At 40.8% G+C, this 17,386-nt stretch overlaps 1 protein-coding gene and 1 long non-coding RNA gene across 11 annotated transcripts in view; one reads left to right on the forward strand and one right to left on the reverse strand.

Moving 5' to 3' along the window:
• The window catches only part of ZHX3 (zinc fingers and homeoboxes 3), a 205,317-nt gene that overhangs the window by 73,773 nt on the left and 114,158 nt on the right, over positions 1–17,386 (forward strand). The gene's annotated exons all lie outside the window — the stretch shown is intronic.
• The window catches only part of LOC309645376, a 55,004-nt gene continuing 37,625 nt past the window's right edge, over positions 8–17,386 (reverse strand). Inside the window, exons 2-3 of the long non-coding RNA XR_014254835.1 lie at positions 6,657–6,775; positions 8–1,224 (exon numbers count right to left, since the gene is read on the reverse strand). This is a non-coding gene — a long non-coding RNA (uncharacterized lncRNA). The remainder of the gene's footprint in view (positions 1,225–6,656; positions 6,776–17,386) is intronic.

Below are 17,386 nucleotides of genomic sequence, written 5' to 3' on the forward strand. Positions count from 1 at the left end.
ATAGTACACTTCTGAATTTAGGTTTCTTGCCATATCAATTACCATTACTTTGTCATGCCTAAGTCTTTATGGCTGTATTTAATCTTTGTATTGCTGTTAAACATTCTTTATTTTCTCCTTCCTTGATTTTATTGCTGAGCTCTTTGATCAAATGATTCTTTTAATCATTTGGATTAATCTAAAAATATCTGTATTGAATATACAATTTAGGTGACTTCTTAGATCACTTGATAGGAACCTGTTATATCTTAGGTTGACCACTGGGTATTATAAAAGTAGAGTTGTGTGTTGTGTCTCTTGTGATGTGCAGGTTTAGTTCAAGGTCAGTTTTTTAGTCTGAGTGCAAAACATACTTCTGCTTTATTAAATGACTGACTTGAAAAACACTGGTTTGAATACCAAATTATCCAAGCCATGTTCTCAGGCTATAGGATGTGTGGTACTGCTCTCTGGAATATGAAAATTAATACTACAGACAAAGCTGACTGGCCAATAATTAATGTAAATAAGCATAGCCTCCCCTTGATGAACTAGATGTGCCCTAGTAAAGTTATATACTCATATATGTATATACATATACATCTATACATATACATATATGAGTTGGGAACTCAGTTTATTCTGTTATTGAGCCACTCACAGGCTTAGATTTTGAGGGGTTTTGTTGTTAAAGTTTTTTAAATAAAGGAAATTTACTACCTTATTTATCATTATAAAATTAAGAACCTTTCTGAGTAGAACTTTTTGGAAAGAAAGGAGAGGAAATGGAGTCAGGGTCATTGCTGGTATATAATGGAAGTTCTGTGCACAGCAGCCTGACTTGGACAACTCCATGGCAACATCACTCCCTCCCCACAAGCCTGGGCCACCCAGCCCATGGGAATTTCCTCACAACTGTCACTTGTGGAACTTCCTGTCTCATGGTGGATTGTGGCAGGCGTACTGTTAGATAGAAGGTATATTCCAGTTTTCTCATTCTTTAACTTTGAGTTGGAAGGTGGAGTAAAAACTATTTAATGGCCTTTGTATATCAATCCTCTAAACTAAAAACGGCATAAGACAAGTTTATTACAAGTGCACTTGTGCACACATTTTCTAGTGCTCACCTTCACACCGACTCTGCGTCAGTCACACTGATCTCCTTACGGTTCTTCAGTCAGTCGTGGAATCTTCTCCTCCCAGGTAGCCACATGGCCCCTGGCTGCCTTCTCCTTCAGGTCTCTGCTGTGGGGGCAAAGTGAATGTGAAGGCCAAAGCCAAATTGGAATTACCAGGAATTTTCTGTGATGTCAGTCTCCCTACCTACTCCCTGGCAGCACTGAGCCACCTCGCCTAGCTCCAGCTTCCCTCCTTTCTCCCGCTCCACTCTTCCTACCTATCAAATGTGATGTTTTGTTTATTCTACACATCATGCTTTTGCTATTTCACCTTTAAGATCTTTTAAAATTAATCTTTCACTTTCAAAGGCACATACCATTTGACTCAGCAATTGCATTTCTAGGAATTGATCTCACATGTGACCTCACACAGATATGCAAGTAGTCTTGAACCTCCTCAGCCTCTGTTAAATCTTCATGCATGCTTCTGATTTCAGTAGCACTTGGACTGAGACTAATTATCTCTTGCTGCCACTGTTCCGCTGTTGCCATGGGTCATGTCCCTGTCCAATAACTTGGGCGGCTGCCTGCCTCTTTGCCTGAACTGCAGTGGACTGGAGACTCTGGCACAGGAGCTAACTATGTCCCCTTTCGGGCTTCTTCTTTTGCACTCCTGTTGCCTTACAGCAATCTTTCTCTTCCCATTTGCGAATATTACAAATGGTTTTGCGTTGCGTTTTTTAGACACTTAGATAATTACGTATAGAATAGTGGTATCTCGACTTAGCTGCACATTAGAATCAACTTAGAAGCGTTATAAATTACTAATGTCTCGTCCCACCACCAGAGATGCTGAGGCAGTTTGTCTGGGGTGAGTTGTAAGCATTGGCATTTTAAAAATCTGCCAGGGTGATTTTCACTGCGGTCAAGTTTGAGGACCAGAAATAGTGTTGATTTTTCTATACTGGTGATGACTTTGGTCACTTTAAGCTCATTGTAACCATTCAAGTGATTCCTTTGGGTTTGCAAGTTACAGTGGTATTATATATATTAAAAATTTTGCCTTTTCCTTTATTGTATTTGTATTTCTTATTCGTTTTCATGTTGCTTTGTATTGGAAGGCACTTCTGATCCTATATTAATTAACAGTGATGATAAAATGCTGCTTCACTTTGTGCCTGTTTTTAATGACTGCATGTCTCATTTCTTCCTTGAAGTATACTGTTGACATATGGTTTTAAATAGATACTCTAAAAAGGGTAAGAAAGTATACCTTTATTATCAGTTTTAGAATTTTAAAATTAAGAATATCTGTTGGAGTTTAACAAATGAATTTTTGGTATCTGATGACATGACACAATTTAAAATTTTAACCTATTCCTAGATTCTATTTACTGTTTTTTTTTTTTAATTTTTGAGCATAAATTTTAAATACGCTTCATCTGTAGTTTTCTCTCTTCATTTTCTCTGCCAGTTTTAGAATTGGGTTCATAGAATGAACTAGATAATCTATATCATGACCTTTTTTAGATATGTTTTCAATAATATGTTTTGTTTGTTTCTGGAGAGTTTGAAATGATCCACTAATAAACCATCAGGGGCGAGTTGCTTTGGGGGCGGGGGTGTAGTTATTTATTTTTTCAAAGATGTTGGTCAAGTATTTTAGAATCTCTGTTTTCTGACAATACTTAAAGCAATGCTTGTCCTCTGTTCTTTTTTTTAATAGTCTATAAATTTCTTGTGCAGTGATTTTGTTATATTTTCTAATTTCATTATTATTTCAGAGCTCTGTTATTTCAAGCAGAATGTTGTCGGATTTTGTCTTCTGTTCAACCAATCTTGAAGATTCTATAACTTATGTGTGAATTTAGCGTCTTTAATTTATGGTTGCTTTTGCATTTGTTATGTTTTCTATGTATAATTCATTTCTTAATTTTTGTATTGCTTAGTTGTCTCTTTCCTGTTACACCTTCTGTTTTATGGAGTGTCCTTTTCTTCTTTTTAACTTTAAGACAAAATTTAAACATGAACAATTCTCTTAGTGCTAAAAATAACATTTGTTCCCTAAATTTATTTACTATCATCAAAGTAAAAGCAGGAACTTTCCTTTCCTTCCATATAAGGAAACTCAGTTTCTCCCTGTTTTGGCATCCCCTCTTTGTACTTCTCATCTACCTCAGATATTTTTACCCTTCACATTTTACATTTGTTCTGTGAGGTGCACTAATTCTTCTAGGTTTCAGCCTGATACTCATAAGTATTTTGTTATTCTTGATTAAGTTAGTTAACAACCACTTAAGCCTCACTCTGAGCTGGACAGACACTGAGCTAGGTGCAGTAGATACAAAGAGAAAGGTAGCTCTGTCCTTGCCTTCAAGGTCCCTTTCTGGTTGAGGAGGTGGCATGCATGCAAACCCACAATGGCGAAAGATGTGATGTGTCAGGTGTCCTGGAGACACAGGGAGGGAGGGGATGATGTTCGGTGAGTCAGCGAAGGCATCCTGAATGCTGAGTGTTACTGTGCCAGTAGGGCTTTGTGGGATAGAGGATAAAGCGCATGGGCAAAAGCCTAAAGGTACCTAAGTGGCTGGAGATGAGACTGGACAAAGGGATGCTGGGGCCAGATTGCGAAGCACCTCGAATGCCTGGCCAGTGAGTTTCGGCTTTCCGCGGCCCCACCAGAAAGGTTTTAAAGCAGGGGAGTACTCTGTTCAAGCCTGTTTTTAGGAAGATAACTCTGGCTGTCATGTGACGCACAGACTGCAGGGAGGAAGTCAGTTGAGCAGCTGTGGCAGTCATCCAGGTAAGAGATGATGAGAACTTAAACAAGGTGGAGGCAGCGGCGATGGAGAAGATGAGGTGTTTTGAGGCGGAATCTAAAAATCCTAGTTCCTGACTCAGGTGAGATTGGGATTAGAGGATGACTTAGAGGGTTTTCTTGTTTGTTTGTTTTAGGGAAGGTAATAACAGACGGTGGAAATATCGACTACCTTATGTCACGGGGTGGATGTTGTGGAGGGGGTCGCAGAGACTACTTTGGAGAGAGACAGAGCATTTTAGGACTTCCTGAGTTTAAAAAATTGTCAACAGATCTAGGAAAACATATCTAGGAGTAATTGGAAATATGAGTTAGACACTCAGTTGAGATGTAGGAGCTGGAGATAAAGGTTGTGAGATATACTTGCTCCAAGGAGGAGGTCAAAGCCGTGGAATAGATATAAAGTTCCCCCTGTTAGAGCATGTAGGCAGAAAAAAGGGCTTAAGTTAGCCTCCTGGCCAAGACCAGTCTTTACGTGCAGGAAGTCAAAATGTACTGAGCCCTGTAATACATGTCCTGCACGGGGTGGTGAGAGCTTTTTCAGATGGCTTATTTTATCTTTTTAACAGCCCTGTGTGTAGAAATTATTACTACCCTACTTCGTGGGCCAGGAAACTAAGGCTCCAAGGCACTGTTACTAAGCTAGTAAGTGGGATTGCAAACCAGGCCTGAATGCCAAGCTGATGCTAGAGGAAGAGGTAGGGGAGAAGCAGAAAAGAGTGGTGTGGAAGAGATGGTTTCCTACGAGGGGCAGTGGCCGGCAGTGGCCATTCACCCAGAGGATCCAGTAGGATAAGGAGAAGCTCAGCCACTGGTTTTCTCAGTTAGAAAATTGATAGTGATCCCACCGTGCTCAGTCCACAGGGTACGGAGGTCAGCTCACACTGGAGTCAGACCAGCTGAGGAAATGCAGACAGCGCTGTTGACCGCAGCTCTTGGAGACATCTTGGTGGTAGAGGAATGACAAGATCATCTGGCCTAGGGGGTTGGCATCATTTTGTTTGTTTAGAGATGACAGCTTGAAGTATTCTGATTCACTCATCTCTTTTCCTTTGAGGTCTTATATTTTAGATCGCCTTGTCTCTGGGCTTCTGTTACTTAAAAAAAAAAAAAAAATCAGAAGTAACTGCTGGATTCCCTTTCACATAACCTGCTTGTTTAACTTGTCAACTTGGAGTCCTTTTCTACGCATTGTTTTCAGATGTTTCCAGGCTGTTGTCTTAGTGACCCACTTTGATTGCTAATTATGTGTGCGATCCTGAGAGCCCCTTCTTGTTTCTTCTCTCAGGTCTTTCCATTCTGGAAGTGGTTTTCGTCTGTCATGTGAATCTTTTGCTCAGTTCAGCTTCGCCCGGAACTTGAATTCATGGACTGTCTCTCTCTTCTAGATGATAGTATGTTCTTGCATTCTCTGACAATAGGAGAGCATAGTGCTAAGAGCCTGCGCTCTGGAACTAGGCTTGCCTGGGTTCATATTCTGGCTCTACCAGCTACTAGCTGAGTGACCTTGAGCAAGTTACTTTTTGTAACTTCTTTGTGCCTCATTTTCCTTATCTGTAAACTGGAGGCAATAATAATACCTCCTAGCAAGGACTGTGATGAGAGTTGAATGAACTAGTGCACGTAACGGGCTTAGAAGGCACAGCGTCCAGTGCGAGTCGTGTGTTCCACCATTGTTAGCTGTTCCTGTTGTTGTTATTGTTCTGGGGGAAAATAGTGGGAGAGGTAATAACCTTTTCCTGATTGTATTTGGGCCACGCAAATAAGTGATAAATTTACAGTCTGTTGGAGCCTCACTTGGTAAACTGGAAATAGGCAAGTCGTGGGGACCCAGTAGCAGTCCTTCCGGTCATTAAGGAATTCATCAGTGAACACTTTGAACCTTTGTCCACATGTGGCATCTGGAGTTGCAGATGTCTACTGTGTGACCTCACCTTCCCCATGGCTGTGTTCAGTTGACTTCCATTAAACACAGACCATAAAATTTTTACCTCTACCTTTCTGAATAGTTCTTCCCAAAAAATGTTATTTAATTTTGCTCATCGCATCAGCAAATAACAGATGCTGGGCAAACCAGCACACAAATTAAGTAACTTTCCTGAAGTCCATGGTGGGGCAGGGACTTAATGAATAAGCCCATGGTATCTGACTCCAGTGGTATTAAAAGAGGAAAAGAGGTTCACTGGTATCTGTATATCTGTATCTATAGCTACATTTATATAGAGAGTTGCTATTTTAGTTTAGGCTGCTGTAACAAAATAGGGGTGGCTTATAAACAAAAGACATTTTTTTTCTCACTGTCCTGGTGGCTGGGTGCCAGCATGGTCGGGTTCTGGTGAGGGCCCTCTTCCGGGTTGCAGATGGCCTTTTTCTTCTTGTAGCCTCGCATGGTGGAGAGGGGTGAGAGAGCTCTTTTGCGTCCCTTTGATAAGGGCACTAATCCCATTCATGAGGGTTCCACTGTGATGACCTAATTATCTCCCAAAGGCCCCATGTCCTCATACCATCACATTGGGGGTTAGAATTCCAACATGAATTTGGAGGGAGGGAGACACAAACGTTCAGTCCATAATAGGTACCAATCTCTAAAGCCATGTTTATGAACATGCCATATTTTCTTTGACAATGAAGATGTGCTATTTTTAAAAGTAGAAGAAAAATAAATCTCATTGAACAAACAAAAAAGTAATAACAAAGTGTTTGCATGACAAACATAATAAGGGGAAATACTATCAACTAACCTCTTGGAGTTTTTAAGGAAAGCGAGCAGGCTTGTGAATGAGGGAGCCAGTAATCCTTTAAGAAACCTTTGCCAGAAATTTGCATAGTCTCAAATCAACTCCTTCAACTTATTTATTATCTATAAAGGAAAGAAAAGGTAGTAACTTTACAGTGCAGAAAGCACCTTAGCCAAGAGATCAAGGTCAGCATCACCAGTAATAAGACAAGCAACATCAATGAACCCCATGATATGATGCACTAAGAAGAACCCAGCATCATTTCTGTGGCATTTTTGCCAGAAATGCATAACCTCAGTGTAATCATGAGAAAACATCAGGCAAACCCAAATCAAGGGACATTCAGCAAAATAACTGATTAATACTTTTGAAAAGTGTCAAGGGCATGAATAACAAGGAAGACGGAGAAGCTGTCACAGACCACAGGAGACTAAGAAATAATGATGAAATACAGTGGGGATCCTGGATAGGACCCTGGGACAGAAAAAGGACATTAGTAGAAAAAAACTGGTGCAATATGAATAAGATCTTTGGTTTAGTTAATAGTACTGTGCCAATATTAATGCCCTGGTTCTGTTCAGTTACTATGGTTATGTAAGATTTGGGGAAGCTGGGTCAGGGACATAAGGAAACTCTCTGTACTATTTTTGCAACTTTTCTGTAAGTCTAAAATTAGCTCAAAATTTAAAATTTTCTGTTTTTTCTCTATCTCATTTTTCTTTTAAGTAAAAAGCCATCATGGGATAGAGAAGCTGTTTGATTCTGGGTAGAAACTGTCTTAAGAAGAGGAAAGAAAGCTTAGAGTTATGGTCCCTTCTCCAAGTGGGTAAATGTTAATGATGACCTCTCACAGTGTTGCCTCGAGGCTCATTCCAGATATGTTGAATTTCCTAGACCTTTTTAAAGGGTACAGTAGTAAAAAGCTATGCTGATGGGAAATTTTTCTGAAAATTTTATGAAGCCAAGCAGATAGAAAATTAGACAATGCAAGATACTGCACTTAAGGAAAAAAAAAATCCAAACCAGTCTTAAACAGAGCCATGGGTGGGTATCACTTAGTACCCTGGGGTTCTCTGAAGATACTGCTCAGCATTTGCTGCTGAGCCCAAAATGGCCTGAAAATTGGTACACATCCATGCAGAGATGACCAGATCCAACTGATCCTCTGGAGGCATATGGAGATGAAAGTCCCTCTTTGGTCATTAGAGGCCAAATTAAAGCCCTGTAAACAGAAAATTCTTAAAAGCGAGGGGTTCATGACTTGTTCAAATGAAGAATGCTGCAAAGGGACACCAGATTGGGAGTCTGCATGGAGCCTGGGAAGGGTTTGGAGGGTTGGACTCCGTCAGAGTACATCTCGCTCTGTCCACAGGAGGCGAGGTGCCACAGTGGCCTGGGGCGAACATTCTGCTTGCTGCAAAGCTGGGCTTGCTACATATGTAGGTTGAAAACCTTCTTAGAAGTTCTAAATTTGTTCCTCAGGCAACCACCTGATTAGGGATTCTGTTTCCCAGGTGCCCTCATGTTAGGAAAGGACAATTCTGGGTAAATTTCAGAAGCAGTGGGGCTCCTGGAAAGCTATACCCCCTCTAAAATGGGGGGGTGGGGTGAGATCTAATGTGTCTCCATTGAGTTTGGTTGGAATTAAACCAATTCTACCCCCACTCAATTAAGAATTTAATAATCTCAGTGAACTAAAACAAATCATATTTCTGAACTTATAAAGCTGGGGACTAGATCATTTACTTATTGAGTTAACAGGTATTTTGTGAGCACCCTTTGCAGGCCAGGCACTGAATTAGGCCCTGAGAACACAGAGGAGCAAGACAGCTGAGCTCCTCACAGAGCCCGCAGGCCAGGAGACTGTGCCTCCGAGCCGGACCCAGCCAGCGCACCAGCCCACTCAAAGGTGCCTCCGCGAAAAGGACCTGGTTCACACTAAGATAAAAGTTTCCCTGTATATCATCCCATAACTTTTAAACCTCACTGTATATATTTTATGTTATTTTAATTTCCTTCCAATAGTGCTAGAAAGAAAAGGTGTTTTCATGTGTGGTTCATATATTTAAATTACATAATTTGGAAGCAGCATTTGCTGCCTTTAATCGTAAAACCTTCCCCATCCCCTGGCCGCTCCCCTCGGGCTCTGATGCTGAAGACACTTGGGTAAGGCTTAGCGGGCTTGCTCAGTGCCTACGGCCATCAGAAATGTGTTTACCAAGGCAGAGCGAGCTCTGAGAGGCGCAGCGCAGCCAGCTGGCAGCATCCAAAGGGAGCCAGCCCTTCGCTGCTGCTGCCTGGACTTTTCTCCCTTCCTGAATTTAATCTCTTGGGTCAGATTCCAAACTGAACCTCAAAGCAATGAACCAGTTAGAGTGGTGCTAACTAACTTGATTCCACAACACTGTTAGTAAGCTTTGCCCTGGCCCTCCCTCTAGAGGCTCTGGGCCTTCTTATCCAGTAGAGATGCCTTGAATTGGTAAAATAGTTATTGTAATGAATTTTTAGTTACTTTATATAAAGAGTGCAGTGGATAAATGATTAGCAGTATTTGTTATTTATCAGATAGAAAAATCAAGAATTTTTTTTTTTTTTTGGTCAACAATTAATTTTGAAGACTCACCTCTTCTAACCCATGGAATATATGAATGGATGATCATTTTTTCAAAGTACTTTTGCAGAACAAAGTCCACATTCATCAGTAGAGCTTTCTGCCATCTGATCCCAATCTCTTTCCAGCCTCAAATCTTTTAACCCGCCCCTACCTATCTTTTATTAAGTTCTAGTAGGCTCTCTGTACCATGTATTTTCACATTACCAACCTTTTTCTTCCCCTTCTCTGCCTTCAGTTTCCACATCATCCAGTGCCACTACCTTGAGGCCTTCCTTGTTCATTATCATCAGTCTGTTTTTCCGGTATCCCAAGGCCATAGTAGCACGTCCCCTATGGCACACATCACACACCACTTTGTGATGCTTCTGTTGACATGGCCTTCTCCTCTCCTGGATAATCAACTCCTTGAGGTGTCAGGGACTTATGCATTCCATTCATCTTCATATTCTCTAAATATCCAGCATAGTGAGTTTGCTCACATTGATTGAGTGCTTATACAGTTCCAGCCACTGTCTAAGCATTTTGTATATATTATCATGTTGAATTGTCTTAATAACCCCATGAAAGAGAACACTTATCCCTTTTTCACAGAATAGGAAACTGGGGCACAGAAAGGTTAAGGATTTTGCCCAAAGCTACAAAGTGGTAGAGTTGGAATTTGAACCCAAGCAGTCAGTTAGGGGTCAGGGCTTCTAGCCACTACTTGCTACTAGAATAATACACTATAATGCCCGGGCTCTTTATGTAATACTGACATAATCATAGCTAGCTTTTATTGAGCACCAGCTACAGGGCAGGTACTGAGCTTAAGCGTTACACGTTTATCATCTTAATCCTCACAGAAACCCCATAAGGCACATGTAGTTATTATTCCACAGATGAGGAAACGTATTCAGAGGGCTTGGGGTTAAGCAACTTGTACTAGGCGATTCTGTGGTGTGTGCCTAGGAAGTGTTGGCAGGTAAATGATCAAATGGATGAATGAAGATAGGGAGAGGGTTCGGGAAGAGAACTAATGTGTATTGAGTGCCTTCCATTCTTTTCCATAGCATATGTTTTCCCAACATTTTATTATGAAAAATTTCAAACATACTGCAAAGTTGAAAGGATTTTACAGTGGGCAGCCATCCACCCACCACCAGGTTTGACCATTAACATTTTACTCTGTGCTTCCTATTTCTCTGTCCAGCCGTCTGTCCATCCTGTTTTTTATGCATTCCCTCTCAGTGCTTCGGCATGCATATCACTAAGTAGAGGTCATTATTTGTTTATAGTTTGTTTTTTCTTTTGAGGTAAGATTGGTACATTTCATTGTAGTTAAATTTTAACTGTACATTTGCTGAGTTTTGACAAATGCATACACCTGTGTAACCCAAACTCCTACGAGGGTATCATTACCCAGAAAGTTGCCTCATATCCCTTCCCAGTCAGTGCCCACCCCTACTTCCCAGCAGAGTGTCTACTGTTTTTATGTTGTATTTTTATGTGCTTTTTTTTGTTCCATAAGAATTTAAGGTGACTCATTTAGGTCCATAAAAACATAAAGCATAAATCATAAACGAGAAGTAGTTGGAAAAAAAGAAACTAAGGTAGGAATGTTAAATGGATCCAAGAGAGCACCTATGATATGCTAGGCACTTTTATAAGTAATATATTACTTAATCCTCATAGGAGGTATGCATACTTATTTCCATTTTATAGATGAAGAGGCTGCAAAGTTATGTGGCTAATAAGTAATAGGGATACTCTTTGACTCCAGAGTCCATGCTTTTTCCACTCTAGCCCCCAAAAAGCAAGACAACAGGCAAATCAAAAGTTTATTTAAAAAGTTAACATGGTCACCAATACGTGCTCAAGTATTTGTAAAATTGTGTTACCTCATCATGTGCATAGTTTAGATATGGGAGATGGCAAAGGCAGAGACACTGAAATAGTCCTGCAGAGTTTGCAAAGTGCTGTAAAATCAAGGTTGGCTTTGAGTTATCCTATATGGCCACAGAGATGGGATTCCATGTCCTTAGTAAGAGAAAAAGGCAACTTTTCCAGAATTGGTCATAACAGTGGGAAGTCTTGAAATGGTCCCATTGCCTGTTAAATCAACAAGGAAGCATCTTATACATGAAGGAGGCTTGGTTTCGACTTTGACTTTAAGAGGGTTTGTTTATTCTTTGCATTAAGAAAGGGTAAAGGTAATCTTTGGTAAAAGAATTACAGATCTCTAATAGGGGATCTTAGAAATCATTATATCTGCTACCTTCTGCATTCTATGTTGAATCTACTTTATGATAATAGATTGGATATACAAATAAAGGGTAAGGAAGAATTGAAGATTACTTTGAGTTTTCTTACTTGAAATGCCAGAAAAAGGATTGGGTCTGTTATAGTAGGAAGCTTATCACTGGGCTCCTGGATAAAATTAGAGAGAGACTTTGAAAAAGGAAGGAAGACAGGGGTGTTAAATTGATACCGACTTGGCAATATCAAATAGAAGAATTTCCTCTTCTGTACTGTGGCCTCCAGCGTGGTGGGATGATCCTCGTGTTAGGCTCTGTTGGGCTGTGAGGACCAAGACATGCTTGTGTGGCCTTGGGTGATGGAGTGAAGAAACATGGGACCCAACTCGGTGGTCAGGCCTGTGGAGACTTACAGCAGTGACTCTGGAGACCACTGGACATGAGGCAGGTTTCTAACAGTCCTACTCTGCTGTCCCTATCTGTCAGTTCCCTCCCCCTTACTACCCCCATCTCCTGGATCCCATGTACAAAGCTTGCAGAGAGAACACTTTCTGAGTCTTTCAGGCCTTCTGCCGTGTACCTTTGGTCCTCTGGGGAGCAGGAAAGGGAGAGGCAGCCAACTCACCAGTAGAAAGAGCCACGTTAATGGTGGCTGCCGATGATAAATATTAGTTCTTCCTCCCCAGGCAGCAGCAGTTATCTTTTTTTTTTATTTGATAACTGTATCTTTTTTTTTTTTAACATCTTTATTGGAGTATAACTGCTTTACAATGGTGTGTTAGTTTCTGCTTTATAACAAAGTGAATCAGCTATACATATACATATATCCCCATATCTCCTCCCTCTTGCATCTCGCTCCCACCCTCCCTATCCCACCCCTCTAGGTGGTCACAAAGCACCAAGCTGATCTCCCTGTGCTATGTGGCTGCTTCCCACTAGCTACCTGTTTTACATTTGGTAGTATATATATGTCCATACCACTCTCTCACTTCTTCCCAGCTTACCCTTTCCCCTCCCCGTGTCCTCAAGTCCATTCTCTACGTCTGCGTCTTTATTCCTGTCCTGCCCCTAGGTTCTTCAGAACGCAGCAGTTATCTTTAATAGACTGCTTTAATTGAAGAGAAGTTTTAGAACATAATGTTGTTTTCTGATTATAAAAGCCATTCGTTCTATGGTAGAAATCTGAATAATATAAGAAAGCATAATGAAGATAATTGAGATTCTTGCTAGTGGTACCCTAACATGCATTCTTTTTTTTTTTTTTTTTTTTTTAATTTATTTATTTTTGGCTGCGTTGGGTCTTTGTTGCTGTGCGTGGGCTTTCTCTAGTTGCAGCGAGCGGTGGCCACTCTTCGTTGAGGTGCGCGGGCTTCTCATTATGGTGGCTTCTCGTTACGGAGCACAGGCTCTAGGCGCGTGCGTGCTTCAGTAATTGTGGCACTCAGGCTTCAGTAGTTGTGGCTCGCGGGCTGTAGAGTGCAGGCTCAGTAGTTGTGATGCATGGGCCCAGCTGCTCTGCAGCATGTGGGATCTTCCCGGACCAGGGCTCGAACCCTTGTCCCCTGCATTGGCAGGCGGACTCCCAACCAGTGCGCCACCAGGGAAGCCCCCATGCATTCTTTTGAGGCACTTATTTATAAATTGTTTACATACAGTGTGAAGTCATGCTATATATACATTTTGTGTCTTGTTTTGAAAATATTTACTTATTTAATTATCACATCTTATAAAATGTAATATTTTAAACATTTTCCTATATCATGAAAATTATTCATAAGCAGAATTTAAAAGAGCTATTGATATTCCATCTACTGTATGGACAGCACTCTGTTTTCAGCCTACTTATTGAATTTGAAGTGAGTTTCGTGTGAACAGCATATAGTTATCCATTCTGACAATTTCTACTTTTTAATTGGTGTATTTAGACCATTTACATTTAAGGTAATTATTTATATATTAGGGTTTTAATCTGCCGTTTTATTATTTGTTTTGCTTCCGGTTTCCCTTTTCTTGCCTTTCTCTGGGTGACTTGAAGGTTTTAAAGGACTTTATCTTATTTGTAATGTTTTTGAGTGTATCTCTTTGTATCATTTTCTTAGTGGTTGCTCTGAGTATTACAAGATACATATTTGACTTATAACAGTCTACTGGTATCAGCGTTTCACCACTTTGAGTGAAATGTGGAAACCTTACTTCCATCTAGGTCCCTTTAATCCCCACTTCTAAATATAATTATCTTGAACATCAGGTGGTATTATAATTTTTGTTTCAGTCATTAAATATGATATAAAACTCATGAGGAGAAGGATAGTCTAGTTGTATATACTCATTCTCTTTTTCTGTTCTTTATTCCTAACTGATATGCCAAGATTTCTTCTTTTATCATTTCCTTTCTCTCTGAAGAACTTCCTTTAGCCATTCTTTAAGAGTAGGTCCTCTAGCTACACATTCTTTTAGTTTTCCTTAGTCTGAGAATGTCTTTTCCCCTCCAATCTTGAGGTATAGTTTCCCCAGATATAGAATTCATGGTTGACAGTTCTTTTCTTTCAGCGTTGAAAATATTGTGCTGCTTCCTTCTGGCCTCTGTGGTTTCAAATGGGAAATCTGTTTCATTTGAATTGGTGTTCCCTTATAGACAATGGGTTGTTTTTCTCATTTTTCAAGGGTTTGTCTTTGTCTTTAATTATCAGAAACTTAATCATCATGTGTCTTGTCATGGATTTCTTTGAGGTTATCTATTGGAGGTTTGCCCAGCTTCTTGAAGCTGTAGGTTTATGTCTTTCACCAGGTTTTGGAAATTCTCAGCCATTATCTTTTTGAATACTCTGTCAGCCCTTCTCTTTTTATTCTTCTTCTGGGACTCTGATGATATGAACATTGGATGTTTTGTTACTGTCTCACAAGTTCTTGAAGCTCTGTTCATTTGTTTTCAGTCTGTCTTCTCTCTTTTGTTCACATTGGGTAAGCTCTACTGATCTGTCTTCAAGTTCATTGATTTTTATCCTCTGTCATCTCTGTTATTAAGCCTATCTAGCAAGTTTTTATTTCTATTATTATGTCTTTCAGTTCTATAATTTGTATTTGGTCCTTTTTATAACTTCTGTTTCTTTGATGAGATTTTCTATTTTTTCATTTATTTCTAGAGAATTTGTAATTGCTTGTTGCAGCATTTTTGTGAGGGCTGCTTTAAAATCCTTTGTAAGCTGATTCCAACATCAGATTCATCGTGGTATTGGTGTCAGTTGATCGTCTTTTCTCATTCAAGTTGTGATTTTCCTGGTTCTTGGTAGGAAGGGGATTTTCCATTCTGTTCTGGACATTTTGTCTATTATGTTAGGAAACTCTGGGTCCTGTTTAAACCTTTTGTTTTACCAGGAAGTCACTCTCTTTAGGTTTAGCACACAGGTTGGGATCTACTTTTGTGGGCTGTGATTCCAGTGATGATTTACTTTTCAGAGCCTTTGCTGTTACTGTTTTGGTCTGCTTGGTTTATCTGGTGCAGCTGGGGCTCCCACTGGGCCCTGCTGGTGCTATCTGATGGAAGGAAGAAGTTTCCCCAGGCCATGCTGCCTGGTGCCTTCAGGTGGAAGAAAGGAGTCTCCATCCTGCTGGAATAAAGAGTACTTCCTGGGGGCCCTGCAGGGAGGGAGAGTGTTTTCCCAGATTGTTTTACTATCAGTGGGCTCCTGAACTATCCTCCTTGTTGGTGCTACCAGCTGGCCTGGTGTTGTCTGCAGAACTCCCATTCTGTCATAGGGAAGGATAAGCCTTCCTGAGTTGCCTTATGTTGCTAGACTGGGGCTTGGGAAACATTTGGCTTGGGCCACCTTCTTCAGTTGGATAGGGGAGTCATAAGATGCCCTGCTGCTGTGTTGTTCCTTTAGCCCTGGGATCCCTAACCTGTTCACCTTCCTTTTCCCCCCTTTCAGACTTCTCCTTTGGTTGCCTCTTGTATTATTTCCAGGGTTTATGGTTGTACTTAGCAAAGAGGCTGGGGGAGAAATGGTTTACAGCATCTTGTCCAGGACTGTGACAGTGTTCTATTTAACCATTCATCTTTTGCATGATTAGGTTGTTTTAAATGGTGACTACTATAGACATTGTGATGGCGGGGTGGGGGGGGAGTTCCATTGGCCTTGAAATGTGAAAGGCTTCCTTACTCCGCAGACCCACAAGCCTGGGCCTGGTTGGCCGCCCAGTGCAGGCTGTTACTCATCTGTCTTCCGTTGGCTTGGCTGTGATGTCAGCTCTTCGTGTCTGCTTTAAAGGCAGGCATTTCTTGTTGTTCTTATGCTCGTTGAATAATGCAGTAGTTTGTCACACTTCTAGCATGATTAAAACAGATAAACTATGGCCTTTGTAGAGCCGTTTTCTCAGCGTCTCTTTTGGTTAATTTTCTCTTTTGGCAAAGATTTTGTATTAAATTCAGCCCTGCAGATTGTATTTAATTGTGATTTAACTGGGAGATATTTAATTTTTTATGTGAATATTTCTATTTCAGGGCTGCAAAACAGTGACCAAGTTTTTTCATAAATTAGTGTGAAAAAGTTTTTGACAGTTTTCCACTTGCAAATGAGCAATTCGAGGTCATCTCAGTTCTTCCACAGTAAATGTGTCTTAAAAAAAATCAGAGTGGGAAATCCTTTGTATTGGAAGCCATGGGTCCCTTTGTATAGTTCACAATAATAGTTTTGCACAAATAATTTCAGGTTAAAATTGCATACTATTTATTCCCACCCATTTCCTTTATTGGCTGTGACACACAGGAATTACGCCCATTGCTTGACTAACCTTTCTGACCTTTTGTTACTTGGCTATAAATTGACTTGGGTCTTTTGCAAAAACACTGTCAGGGGGGAAAAATCTTTTTGTTAGAACCCAGCCAATTCCTGCTTCAGTGCAGAACAGTTTGTTCTGAAGAAATGAGCCAGTTCAGTGAACAGAAAAACATAGCCATGAACTGGCATCGCCGAAAACTGCAAACGCGATTGCCCACGATCATTGCACAGAGCAAGGGAACTTTATGAAAGAATGAGGCTATGGGGAGAAAAATACAGTTTGGAGTTCCACTGGCTTTAGGTAAATGTAATTGACTTGTTAGAGTTGTAGCCACATAAAAAGGGTTTCTTTTTCTGAGCTCTGGCAGTCACCACCATTTTACCATTTTCAATGGGAATTTTGTTAAGTTCTCCCTCTGCCTACTCTCACAGCGGCAGGCTGCTCTGGTAGGTCGCAGCCCCTGCGTTTCAGTGGCTCTTCCCACCAGCTTGGAAGCTTTTTCGGCTCAACACTGTAAATATTTCCTGAGTGACTACTCTGTGTAAGACCAAGTCCTGGGTTCACCCCCCAAAGAAGATATTTATAGTGGTCTAGTGAATTACAAGAAAACATGAAAAATAATTACAACATGACAGGTGCAGTAACAGACAAAGGTACGAGACACAGTCAGTACTTGACAGACTGTCACAGAAGTGGGGCCATTTGAAAACTGTCTAGGACTTTGCCAAATAGATGAGAGGAGGAGGGTATTCTGGGCAAAAAGGGGAGTGTGTGTAAAGTTGAAGAGTGATGAGACAACATAGGGTTCCGGTACTGTAAGTAGAATTGCTTGGCTATAAAGTATGAGGAGGCAAAGGGGTGGTAGCCAGTGAAACTGGAGATGGGCAGGGACCAGATAACATGTCTCAGATGCCACATGAAGCAGTTTAGAGTTTATACTGTAGGCCGTGGAGGCTGTGTAAGAGCTTTGAAGCAGGGCGATGGGCAGAGTTGGAGTGGGAAGACTTGGGTTTGCAAGGGACCATGAGCTCAGAAAGGGTGGGTTGGGCCAGACTAAGAAAGGACCATGACACCAGGCTCAAGTGGGCGGACTTTATGCTGCAGGG

The sequence above is a fragment of the Balaenoptera physalus genome, assembly GCF_965194825.1.
Source record: "Balaenoptera physalus genome assembly, chromosome: 16".
In the NCBI taxonomy this organism is placed as follows: Eukaryota; Metazoa; Chordata; class Mammalia; order Artiodactyla; family Balaenopteridae; genus Balaenoptera; species Balaenoptera physalus.